General features: G+C 41.8%; 1 protein-coding gene across 3 annotated transcripts in view; it reads left to right on the top strand.

Moving 5' to 3' along the window:
- Window positions 1–13,335, top strand: part of CRACD (capping protein inhibiting regulator of actin dynamics) — a 281,450-nt gene that overhangs the window by 33,410 nt on the left and 234,705 nt on the right. The window lies entirely within an intron of this gene.

The following is a 13,335-nucleotide window of genomic DNA, read 5'->3' as shown; positions in this document are numbered from 1 at the left end:
CTGCCAGTGGATTTGAAATGGACGTAAGGAAACAGAACTCAAAGATGACTTCTAGGTTTCTGGCTCAAGCAGCTGGGTAAATGATGGTGAACTTTGAAGAAAGGATGGGATTTAGAGAAAAGGAGCCAAGAATTTCAGTTATAGAGCTGGGACTAGATGTGGCTTATGGAGAAAGTGTTTAAGATTTGGCAAAAACAAAAAGCTTTTACTCAGTGCCCCCAAGAACAGAGGACATCAAATTCTGTTTAGTAAATTAAAAAAAAAAATTATTATAAATGTATAGTTGTTTCCATAAGAAGGGCCCATCAGGAGAAAAAGTGCATTAGAAAGGTTGGGAATCGAAGGAGCAGAAAATAGAAACAGGATAAATAAGTCAGAGAAAGATACACAGATAAAGAGCTAAAAAGAGGAAATGCAGACAAAAGAGACAGATGTGCAGAATTAGAGAGAGAAGGGGCAAGCACACTCACACAGACTCTTCACTCTCTTCCATTCTAACCTGGAGCCAGAGAGACACTAGAGGCAGTTGTGAGATCAAAACTTTTTTCTTTATTATAATTAACTATGGAGTGATAACAAGACACAGACCAAAAGCAAATAGGACCAAATCTTTATCTGAAACAGGAAAGTTGTCTTTATTCTGTTGTTTGTTATTAGAGTGGATCTTCTGTCCTGAAATATTTCCAGGATGAAAATGGTTTTTACAATTTATTAGCTAAGCAGCAAGTTGAATAATGGCCAGAAAAATATATTAGTGACTGTGCACAATTACTCACTTTTGTGAAGATAAAAGGCTGCCAAAAGTGGTTATTTCTCCTAAATGAAAACAGTGAGAAATTAACCGTCAATTAACTGGTTAGACTGAACTTTGGGAATAAACGCAGAAACAAATGCACAATTCATCCATCCATCCATCCCATACCATACCACACAATACCCTACTCTACTCTACCCTACCCTACCCTAAACTTACCTAAATTTCTTGATGTCATAAATAGGCTCTATTTAGAATAGAAAAACACTTCACATTTTTTTATTTGTTAGATTTTTGTAAATAATATCTATAGCTACCCTAGACTAATTGTTAATTTTCTTAAAATTGGTTATTGGTTAAAAATATGTTTCCTAGGCTAGGTATGGTGGCTCATACCTAGAATCCCAACACTTTGGGAGGGTTGAGGCAGGTAGATCACTTGAGCCCAGGAGTTTGAGACCAGCCTGGGCAACATTGAGAAACCCCATCTCTACAAAAAACAGAAAAAATTAGCTGGGCGTGGTGGTGCACATCTGTAGTCCCAGCTACTCTGGAGGCTGAGGCAGAAGGATCACCTGAGGCCGGGAGGTCTAGGCTGTGGTGAGCTGTGATTGTGCCACTGCACTCCAGCCTGGGCGACAGAGTGAGACCTTATCTCAAAAAATATATGTATGTATTTACTAGAAATCCACAAGAACCTACAAATGAATTGATTCAACAGTGAGGTATGAGGAGCAAGGTTTTAGATTAGTGCATTATTAGAATACCAAGAAACATGGCAGGTGTACTATAAGAGGCAACATTATTGGGAACTCTACTGTGCATCACCCCAAAAGACCAGTGAAACTCTCTAACAAATAACAAAAATAATACTACATAGTTTAAAAGCTATGGAACAACCTTGGACTGAAAAGTCATGAACTACGTTTGGCTGAGGGTTTTTCTTATTATTTCACTCTTTCCTTTTTCCTTTTCTTCTTCCTTCCCGCCTTCTCTTCATTTTCTAAAAAAATTCTTATATGGATTTTCCTTAAGAAGATGTGGAAGGAATACTCAATAAAGACACTGAACCTGGATTCTGTTATTTAAGATTATGTCTTAGTAGTTCTGTGAAAAAAAACTAAACTAGTTTCTAAAATCTATTTTAATATAACATTCTAAAATAATATTTTATATGAAATTTGTATTTATCTTTTTATTTTGACTTCTTGCCTTTTAGGATATTAATGATGTTGTTAATAATATTGTTACAGTTGGGGTCAGTGCCAGCCAGCACCAAGACAGAACAAGGCCGTGGGCACTGAGATATGTCTGATGAGATGATGGGGAATGTGTTATGATTTATAAAGACAGATAAATTATCACTGCCCTTTCCTAGTAATTGATATTCAATATCTGCCACAAGAGGAGTTTTTTGTTTGTTTGTTTGTTTGTTTTAATGAATGACCATTCAAAGTAGAGAGCTAACATGGAGAATAGTCTGGTTAGTGTGGGAAGTTCTGTGCTGGGGTTATTACCATTTGGATTTTCCTTGGAAGTTTCTAGGTGAGTTTTGATTAGGACATATAACTTCATCAAAGGTTAGGTGATCGGATTGCATATAAAGCTGCTTTAAGTATTAAAATAGAGGCATTTTGACTTGGATTACCAGTGAAACCATTTTGGGCATAGTCTTAACTGTGTGTGGTGTGATTGAGATGTCTGTGGGTTGCCATGTAACTCCACAGTTTGCTTTTATGTGTGTGATTGTGAGTGGGAAGGGTGGAGTATGGGCGCTTGGCATGAACAGATCATACTTCCTGACATCTCTTCTCCACAAGCATTCTTTTCCAGGTGACAGAGACTAGAACACATTTCAGGAGACACTTTAAGAGTGAAAGGTGAGAGGAGGAACGGACAGTGGAGAGGTGTGTGCTGCGCATGACTAAATATTTCCTTCCCGTTTGATATTACTCTCCCGGGAGTCCTTAAAACAATATTAGTAGAATCTTTATTTTACAGTTTATTTATGTGGGTCTTAAGGAAGACCTAAAGTCTCCCTTTATTTTTTTTTTACCTTCAAGTGGAAATTATTTCACATCTATGTTTGATGTGGTGGTGGGTAAAGCACCCTGGACTTAGAGCCAAGAGAAACGGATTCTTGTCTGAGCTCTGCTGCTGAATAGCTCTGTAGGCTCAAAAACGTCTCTGCCTTACTGGGCAGCAGAGTCTTCATCTGTCTTAGAGGTTGGCAAAGTTTTCCTGTAATGGGCCAGATAGCAAATTAATTTAGGTTTCCCAGGTTACATACAGTCTCTGTTGAGTATTTTACTTTGGTTTTGTTTATTTGTTATAATCCTTTAAAAATGTAAAAACCATTCTTAGCTCCTGGGCCGCACAAAAGCAGGTCACGGGCTGCATCTGCCCCCTTGCCTTCATTGGCTGACCCCTGTTCTGTATGAAAGAAAAGGAGGGGAAGAAATGTAAAAGAAGGAGCTTGAACTGACAATTTTTAGATATAGGACTCTGATCAATGTTCTGAGGAGCACCAGGCTAAAGAATAGATTCTGGAAGCAAGAGTTATTTATTTATCTTTTTCCCTTAGATTTTTAATATTATGTATTTATTCATGGTATAGTTTCTCTTTTGTAATTTCCTCAGTTTAAATTAGATTTCACTCCTATTTCCTATTCTTCAATTCTCCCTGCATATTACTATTTACCATTCGTAGCACTCCCCAGATTTCTTATTGCATACTCATTCCTAGAGAAGCAAACAGATGAGAGGAATGGCTTTCTTTGCAGATGGAGACGTGACCTTTCACTTACAAAAAGGGAAGCAGCCATTTGATTGCCCCTGGAGACCTAAGCAGGGTTGTGAGTGCTAAGCAGGCAGAGCCCAGCAACTCTGAATCTTGGGAGGGAGCCAGGAATTGCAGGGGGTCGGGGAGTGCATGCTAATAAAGACCTGCGTCCTTCCTTTCTGTTAGTGTTTGTTTGTTTGTTTGTTGAGACAGGGTCTCACTGTGTCACCCAGGCTAGGGTATAGTGTTGCAATCATGGCTCATTACAGCCTTGACCTCCTGGCCTCAAGCAATCCTCCTACCTCAGGCTCCTAAAAGTGTTGGGATTATAGGTGGTGAGCCACTGAGCCCAGCCCTTTCTGATAGTGTTGAATCCTATTACTCACACTGAACCAACAGTCTGAAGTTCTATCTGAAGTGTCCCCTTAGCTCATGTTGGAATATGCTGACATTTTTGTTCCTGAGGTACCCCGGACACCTCCTTCACTTTCCCTTCACCTCTTCCCTCATCTAATCCATGCAAATCCAGTGCCCCATTCTATTTGGATCCTCTTCCCTACCCCTCCTATCTGATTTCCATGGCAGTCAGGAAGTGTCCAGGTGCGTCACTTTCCCGGCACCGCCCAGTGAGTTTCCTCTTATCGTTTCTCCATGGAGGCTGTTGGCTGGTGCAGTTGGTGAATCAGCCTGGCCCCCATCAATGCCACGTGGTCTTATGACTGACTTTGGGGCTTTGATCCTAGAACCACTTTGAACACATTTCCTCTATTCTCAGGCAGGCACATCTGAGAAAGAAACTGTCACCGCTCCCTTCTTTCACCTTTCATTCACTTCTCTACCACAGGTACTGGGTACCAGCCCTGCCATGCCACACAAATGCTCTCTCTCCCTCTTCTTCCTTTTTGAAGGAGTACTAGTGATTTTGTCTTTTTTTTTTATTTTGAAACGGAGTCTCCCTCTGTCACCCAGGCTGGAGTGTGGTGGTGTGATCTGGACTCACTGCAACCTCCGCCTCCCGGGTTTAAGCAACTCTCCCTGCCTCAGCCTCTGGAGTAGCTGGGATTACAGGCATCCGTCACTATGCCCGGCTAATTTTTGTATTTTTAGTAGAGATGGGGTTTCACCATGTTGGCCAGGCTGATCTTGGACTCCTGACCTCAGACGATCCGCCCACCTGGGCCTCCCAAAGTGCTGGGATTACAGCCGTGAGCCACCGCGCCCAGCCCTAAAGGAGTACTAGTGATTTGGCATTGAGAAATAGGATGGATGCATTTTCAGTCCTTTCCTAACTCAGTGACTTTGTTGCAGAGACACTGTTGGCCATTGACATGTGGAAATGTTTCATCCCCACATTTCTTGGATCTTCCTCTCGCTTCTGTCTGCTCCTTCTTGCGGAGTCTCCTCCCTGGGCTGGTTCACCCCTTTAATGTTGCAGTTTACCTGATTCTTTCTGAAACCCTCTTCTTCCATATGCCTTCTTTAGCTGGTTTCACTCATTCCTGTGGCTCTGTCACCTCTATGCTTATTGCTGCCAAGTGTGCATCACCATCCCATCCGAATATTTTCTCCTACACATCACACTCTTTTATCCAGATGCCTACTGGACATAACTGGTTCAATGCCCACAGACATCACAAAATTCAATGTATACAAAACCGGCCTCAGTCCCTTCTCCCTAAAACCTGAAGCTCCTCTTTTTTTACTTACTTATTTCAGTTACCCAAGTCACTGAAGCCATAAACATGAACATCTTCCTAAGGAGTGTGTCATCACTCTTTCTTCTCCTCCTGTATCCTTCCTTCACCTGTCTGCTACTATGTCGCTAATTCAGGCCCTCATTACCCCTCTCCACTATCTCTTTCTCTTTTGTTTCCCCTTAAACCCATCTCTCCTTCTGTCACCATGTCTAAAATTTAAACGCACTATCATTTCACTCACTTGAAAATTCTTTCAAGAATTTTCTAACACTTACAGAATAAAGCCCCAAATCTCCAGTGTGACTAATGACTCTATGATCAGGCTCCTCCATCTCTCTAGATTGTTTCTTTTTTTTTTTGTTTCTTTTCAGCTTTTATTTTAGGTTCAAGGGGTACATGTGCAGGTTTGTCACATGGGTAAATTACCTGTCATGGGGTTTGGTGTACAGATAATTTTGTCACCCTAGTAAATAGCGTAATACCTGATAGGTAGTTTTTTCAGTCCTTACTGAGGCCACCCTCAAGTAGGCCCTGGTGTCTATTGTTCCCAGCTTATTTATTTATTTTTGAGACAGAGTCTTATTCTGTCTCCCAGGCTGGAGTGCAGTGACGTGATCTTGGCTCCTGCAATCTCTGCCTCCCGGGTTCAAGCAATTCTCCTGCCTCAGCCTCCCAAGTGGGGAGGCTGGGACTGCAGGTGTGCACCATGATGCCCGGCATTATAAGTTTAAGAAATACTTACTTATACCAAAATTATCTCATTTCTCAGGCAGTAGGAAGAATAATGGATTTAGTATTAAAGACCTCAGTTGAAGTATTCTTTTAGCCATTTTTAGCTAAACTGATTTGTGCCAAGTTACTTACTGCCTCTAAGGCTCTCATCTTTAAAATGGGCACACTACTACTAATAATTGAATAATTGAACAAATTATATACTGTACTTTTTTTTTGACGGAATCTTGCTCTGTTGCCCAGGCTGGAGTGCAGGAGTGCAGCAGCATGAGCGTGGCTCACGACAATCTCTGCCTCCCGGGTTCAAGCAATTCTCCTGCCTCAGCCTCCTGAGTACCTGGGATTACAGGTACCCACCACCACGCCTGGGTAATTTTTGTATTTTTGGTAGAGACAGGTTTCGCCATGTTGGCCAGGCTGGTCTTGAACTCCTGACCTCAGGTGAACCACCTGCCTTGGCCTCCCAAAGTGCTGAGATTATAGGCGTGAGCCACCATGCCCAGCCTAGTTTTTCTGTAGTATTGTACCTCAACTTTTTCACTAACGAGTTAGAGATATTTTACTTTGGGTTTGAGTAAATGAATTAATATTTAATATCACCAGTAAAGTGTAGCATTTAGAATGTCCCCTAAAAGTCTGGGACCACAAATTTGTGCCCTGTGAAGATCCTACCTTACCCAGAATTTGAATTTCCTGTGCCAGCTAAATTGGGTCACTTTGTTAGTGAAAGCTTGTGTTGCTGCAGTCCCAGGGCATCTTACCCTTTGTTAGGCTGTAAACACGATGCTGTCCTCTTCCCTCCTACTCCTTTGCTGCTTTTGTTACTTGAGGGTTCACTTTGCGGATTTGTTTTTCTGAGCCCTATCACTTTTCTTGATAGAGTGTCTACTGTTAAGTTGCCGCCTACGGCATTGCTTCCTGTGGGGAACCTAGCTAGTGTGTGTGCAGGAACTATTTAGACAAAGTAGTTTTGGTCAAGGTATTATAGGATTTTTTTTTTTTTTTTTTGAGACGGAGTTTCGGTCTTGTTGCCCAGCCTGGAGTGCAATGGCACGACCTCAGCTCACCGCAACCTCCGCCTCCCGGATTCAAGCGATTCTCCTGCCTCAGCCTGCTGAGTAGCTGGGATTACAGGCATGGGCCACCACACACAGCTAATTTTGTATTTTTTAGTAGAGGCAGGGTTTCTCTGGTTGGTCAGGCTGGTCTTGAACTCCCAACCTCAGGTGACCCACCTGCCTTGTTCTCCCAAAGTGCTGCGATTACAGGCATGAGCCACCATGCCCGGCTATAGGATTTTATGGTCTGTGACACTAGGTTCCCGACTGAATTGTTCCAGGTGCTTACCTGTGAATGGGAGGAGGTTTTATCAACCATTAAGAGTTTTAATCCATCATTAGTCTGTATAAAAAGTTCTTAATGAGGAGTATTACATTGACTGTATAGTTTCACCTTAAAATTTCATTTTAAAATAGTTTCATTTGCTTAACCAAAATATTCTGAGGGGCATCTAGGGGCCAAAAACTACTCCTCATGAGGGGATAACAGTGGAGAGCAAGAGAAATACATATTCTGCCTTCCTTAATCAGATGCCTTAATATGAAAGGTAAACTTTATTTTCCTTTTTTTTTTAAAAAAAAAAAAACTGGCAGGATCAACTAGTTAAGAAAGGTAAACTTTACACAGGTAGTTTCACATGTGATGAAGATAATGAACGTGAAGTACAGTGTTTAAGGGGAGCTGTAAAGGACTGCATTGGGGTCATCTGCCTGGCACCCCTTTTCTAGGAATCTCCTCTTATACCCAGGCGTTCCTGTGGTTATTGTTAGTGCAGCTTGACCCGAGGCTGGGTCCGAGGATGAGCACCTGCCAAGCTGGGCCAGGGATTTTTTTGAGACAGGATCTCATTCTGTCGCCCAGGCTGGAGTGCAGTGGCACTATCTTGGCTCTCTGCAGCCTTGACCTCCCAGGCTCAAGCAATTCTGCCTCAGCCTCCCGAGTAGCTGGGACTACAGGTGCGTACCACCACACCCAGGTAATTTTTGTATTTTTTGTAGAGACGAGGTTTTGCCATGTTGCCCAGGCTGGTCTTAAACTCCTGAGCTCAAGTGATCTGCCCGCCTTGGTCTCCCGAAGTGCTGGGGTTATATGTGTAAGCCACTGCGCCCAGTCAGGGCCAGGGATTTTTGAAATGGGTCAGAGGCTAGAAGACCAAGGAATTTCTGGGTGTCTAAACAGCAGTGTGAAAGTGTTGGTCCTTTTAGGGGCCATAGTTCCAATCATAAGTCCTGAAGGAGTGGAGGAAGCCACAGTTAGGGGATGGGAGGACGTGACTCTGTTACGCAGAGGTTTGGATCCTGGAGATGGAGTGAAAGTTCTGGCAGTGTTTGGGTTTTTGGTTAGAGTTCTTTCTGAGATCCAACTGGGTTCCTCAGAATCTTTACAATAAATTTCCCTTATTTATTTAAGCTAGTTTGGGTTGAATTTCTGTTGCTTCACACAATAGTAGTTTTTTCTTTTCTTTCTTTTTTATTTATTTATTTTTTTTGAGATGGGGTCTATCTCTGTTGCCCAGGGTGGGGCGCAGTAGTGCAATCCGGGCTCACTGCAGCCTTGAACTCCTGGGCTCAAGCAATCTTTGTGCCTCAGCCTCCTCAGGACTATAGGCATGTGTCACCATGCCAAGCTAATTTTTTATTTTTAGTAGAGATGAGCTCTCACTATCTTTTCCAGGCTGGTCTCAATGTCCTGAGCTTAAGTGATCCTCCCATTTCAGACACCCAGAGTGCTGTGTCCTGGGATTTTAGGCCTAAGCCATTGTGACTGGCCAGAGTAGTTCTTTTTTTTTTTTTTAAACGCAGGCATATGTAACAGGGGGACCTCACCTAAATTAAGGAATCAGGGAACACCACTTGCAAAATATTTTTACAGCAGTGCTGTAATTGTTGGTTGGATTCCCAGGATAGCCCATAAATGATCATTTAACTCATAGTGTAGCTGGAATTTCTCTTTAGAATCAACTCATTTGTTCATATTGAAAGCCTGCTATGTTTCAGGGGCTGTGGGAAAGTGAAAGGGATGATCATGCACTGGGCGTTTGAGGAGGTTTTGCTTTACTAAACCACTTGCTGCCATTGTCATGTGCTCTGTTATCTCCTCCTAGGTTTTGTTACATTATGGGTTAAGTAGACTTTGGTGGGCGAGTCTGGGAAACGAATTTCCATATGATATTGTTCTATGGAAAATGCATTTCCTAGTTTGTGGGGGAGGAAATTTATACCCTTTTTGCTATAGCAATTCATTAATGCAACCAATATTTATTGAATACCTTCTGTGTGTCAAACACTGTTGGAAAGAGAGTAATGAAAGATACAGAAAAGGATCTGCTGTTATGGAGCTTAAATTTTAAACTTTGAGAGGCTGACACGGGAGACTCGCTTGAGGCCAGGTGTTTGAGACCAGCCAAGGCAACATAGTAAGACCTTGTCTCTATAAAAAGAAAGAAAAAAAGTTTAGTGGGCCGCAGAGTTGGAGAAGATTGTCAATGAACAGTGAACAAATAAATGAACAAAATAGTTTAGTGATAAGTGTCAAGAAGAAAATAGAAGAGGACCTGTGGAGGAGGGTGACAGGTTGGGGTGATGAGTGACTTTGTGCCAGGGAAGGCATCACCGAGGAGGAAACTTTTCAGCTGACATGCACTTGACTCAAGGAAAGAAGGTGCATGGTGCTTCCAGGAACGTGCTTCTCTTTTCTACCAGCTCTGAGGCAGAGGATATCTATCCATCTTGGGCCCCGAGGAATAGTCCTTTTGCTTATGGGAGTCGGTGTGGTAGAGACCTGTGCTGTCCCAGTACCAGTGGCTGTTAGCCAGAAGTGCCTGTTGAGCACTAAATGTGGCTAGTCCAAATTGAAGCATTCTGTAAGTGTAAATTTCAAAGATTTAGTATGAGAAAAAGAATGGAAAACTTTTATATTGATTGCACAATGAATTGATAGTATTTTGGGTACATTGGTTATATAAAATATATTATCAAAATACATTTCACTGGCTTAATTTATTTTATATTTTTTAATTTTTTAATTTTTTTTGAGACAAGGTCTCACTCTGTCGCCCAGGCTGGAGTGCAGTGTGTGATCATACGTCGTTGTAGCCTTAAACTCTTGGGCTCAAGTGATCCTCCCACTTCAGTCTTCCCAGTAGCTGAGACTACAGAATGGCACTACCACACCCGGCTAATTTTTAAATTTTATTTTATGTAGAGTCAGAGTCTTGTGATGTTTCCTAGGCTCGTCTCGAACTCCTGCCTCAAGTAATCCTCCTGCCTTAGAGCAGGAGAGCAAAGTGTTGGGGTTATAGGCATGAGCCACCACGCTCGGCCTCTTTTTAACTTTTTTAATGTGACTACTAGAAAATTTAAAATTACATATGTTGCTCATACTGTGTTTCTGTTGGACATCACTAAATATATAGATGAATTAGTGCGGGTGCTTTGGAATCAGACTGAAGTGGATTTGAGTGCTAGGTCCGCTACTTACTGGAGTTTTTTCATAGTTTCTGTGCTTGTTTGTTTTTCTTTGGCAGTTTATTTGGTTCTCCTTAGTCCTTTCTTATCTGTTAAATGAGACCCATAATGCTACCTAGTAGGGTTATTTTGAGAATTAAATCAGATTTGGTTGAGTGCCTTACTGTGTGCTAGGCACTGAGGAGTCATGCTAGCCTGTAATTCACAAATGTTAGTTTCCTTTCCCCACTTCCTGATGCGATGTTAAGTCCTGCCTCCTGTAGGTACTTGGGGATGTGTCTGGAACTCAGAGAGCCAGGTTGAGAAATCATTGTGCAGGTTCATGACGCGTATTCATTTGCATTTTTGCTTCTTTTCTCTTAAGGTTCTGGAGGTCTTTATTAGATGATGAATATAATTATTTCCGTTTTACAAATAGAGATGTCATTATAGCCAAAGTGGCCCTGTAGAGTTCCCTGGGCACATGGAACCTGGCCTTGTGTTTCCTGCACCCAGCTACCTTCCCTTCTTTTAAAGGCTGTCATCTTCTTCCACGAGGTAGGCGAGTCCTGCCACTGAAAGTCCTGAATAGGAATTCTGATGCCAGGTTCCATTTGAGATCTTCAGTGCCAATGTGATGCCTTATCTTCTAAATGTTTTCAATGCTCTTGTTCTACAAAAGTGACAATATCAGAATCCTGAAGACCTTGCTTATGCTTCAAGAGATTAGGTAACCAGAGGCCCTTCTGGCCCAGGGCAATTTTAGATAGTGATTCATTGGAAGAAAACTCTGATGCCTTTTATTTTGGCAGAAACGCAAAGGCCTTTCCTTCTCAGGTGGTCTCTGTTTCCCTGTCAGTAATGTATGCACCAGGGCTGGCAGTTTCTGGGCCTCAAATTGGGACATAGTTTTGATAATTGGCTTGAATAAGGAAAATTTAAATTGGTATCACTTGGATGACTGCATTTGGGTTCTTGTTAGATAGTCACTAGAAGTCAGATGCATTGGATGGAAAGGTTCGCATCAATTTTAATTCAAGTCATATTGATTGAGTCCAATGTTAGAAAAAATGTTTTACTGTTTTATTAAATATCTGAGGGATTTAAAAATTGTAGTTGAAAGGAAACTATTCAAGATGCAATGAAAACTACATTGGTTGATATGTATATTTTCTTGCAATAATTACTTGTTTCTTTTGAATCCTTGCTGTCTCAAGGAGCTTATGTGCTTTCTTCCCTAAGTAGTCATTATTTTAATGTTTATGATGTCTGCTCCATTGGCTACTGCAGTCTTTCAGTTGGAATCATATGCATAGGAAAAACTAGACAGAATTCATAAAATGATTTTTATATATTTACTTATGTATTCCATAGTTTCATATAGATTCTTTTTTTTTTTTTTTTTTTTTTTTGAGACGGAGTCTCACTCACTTTGTCACCCAGGCTGGAGTGCAGTGGTGGGATCTCGGCTCACTGAAACCTCCATCTCTTGGGTTCACTGAAACCTCCATTTCCTGGGTTCAGGTAATTCTCTCACTTTAGCCTCCCGAGTAGCTGGGACTACAGGCATGCGCCACCACACTCAGCTAATTTTTGCATTTTTAGTAGAAACTGGGTTTTGCCATGTTGGCCAGGCTGGGCTTGAACTCCTGGCCTCAAGTGATCTGCCTGCCTCGGCCTCCCAAAGTGCTGGAATTTCATGTACATTCATTTTTATATGTTAACAGAATTATCTGACAGATCTTATAAACTACATTTCTGGTAATAAAAGCAAATATATGTTATTGATTTTGTTAATTCTAGTTTTTAAAAAACTGTAAAATATTTTCAGATTTATTGATACATTGTCATCCATACACTTACCACCTAGATTTAACAATTGCTAATTTTTGCAATATTTACTTCAGCTATTTCAAGATATAGATTATTTAGAATGTATTTAAAATCCCTTTTGTATTCCTCAGCAATACATTTACATCCCTTCCGCCCTACTGGTAAACACTATTTTAATGCTATATCCTTTTCATTTATTTAAAAAATACTTTAGGCTGGGTGCTCGCGCCTGTAATCCTAGCACTTTGGGAGGCCAGGGTAAGAGGATCACCTGAGTCCAGGAGTTTGAGACCAGCTGGAGCAACATAGTGAGACCTTGTCTCTACTAAAAATAAAAAAATTAGCTGGGCATGGTCGCACCTGCCTGTAGTCCCAGCTACTTGGGAGGCTGAGGTGGAAGACTCGCTTGAGCCCAGGTGGTTGGGGCTCTTCTGAACTAACATTTTAGTTGGGGAAGACAGATAATAAACTAGGAATCAAGAGCACGCAGTTTATCAGTACTATTGTTATCGCAGTGGAGAAATAGCGACGGCAGTAGAGACAAAGTGGGGGAAAGGGAGTAGGGAATACGGCAATTATAAACAGAGTTGCTAGGGAGGCCTCATTCAGAAGGTAACATCTGAGCAAAGGCTTGAAGAAATCGAGGTGGTAGCACGCGGCTATCAGCGGGAAGAGTGAACCAAGCTGAGGACACAGTGTGTGGAAATGCTCCAAGGTGGGCTGCGCCTACCTTGGTCAAGAAGCAGTAAGACCAGTGTGGCCAGGGTGGAGTAAGTTGGGGGAGGAGTGGTAGAAGATGAGGTAACCTGGTCCCTCATGTAAGGCCTTATGCAAAGACTGGCTTTTGCGTCAGAGAGATGGAAAGTCACTGGAGGATTCTGATGAGTGATATAATCCAACTTATCGAGGTCACTCTGATGTCTGTTGAGAGTGACAATGTGGGGTGGGGAGACCAGGTAGGAAGCTCTTGCTTATCCAGCTGAGGCTCATCCAGCTGAGATAGGATAGTGTTAGTTGTGGAGTAGTGAGATA

This window comes from Pan paniscus, chromosome 3 (genome assembly GCF_029289425.2).
Source record: "Pan paniscus chromosome 3, NHGRI_mPanPan1-v2.0_pri, whole genome shotgun sequence".
Lineage (NCBI taxonomy): Eukaryota > Metazoa > Chordata > Mammalia > Primates > Hominidae > Pan > Pan paniscus.
Note: the sequence above shows the minus strand (reverse complement) of the source record. Positions and strands in the feature narration are given on the sequence as shown.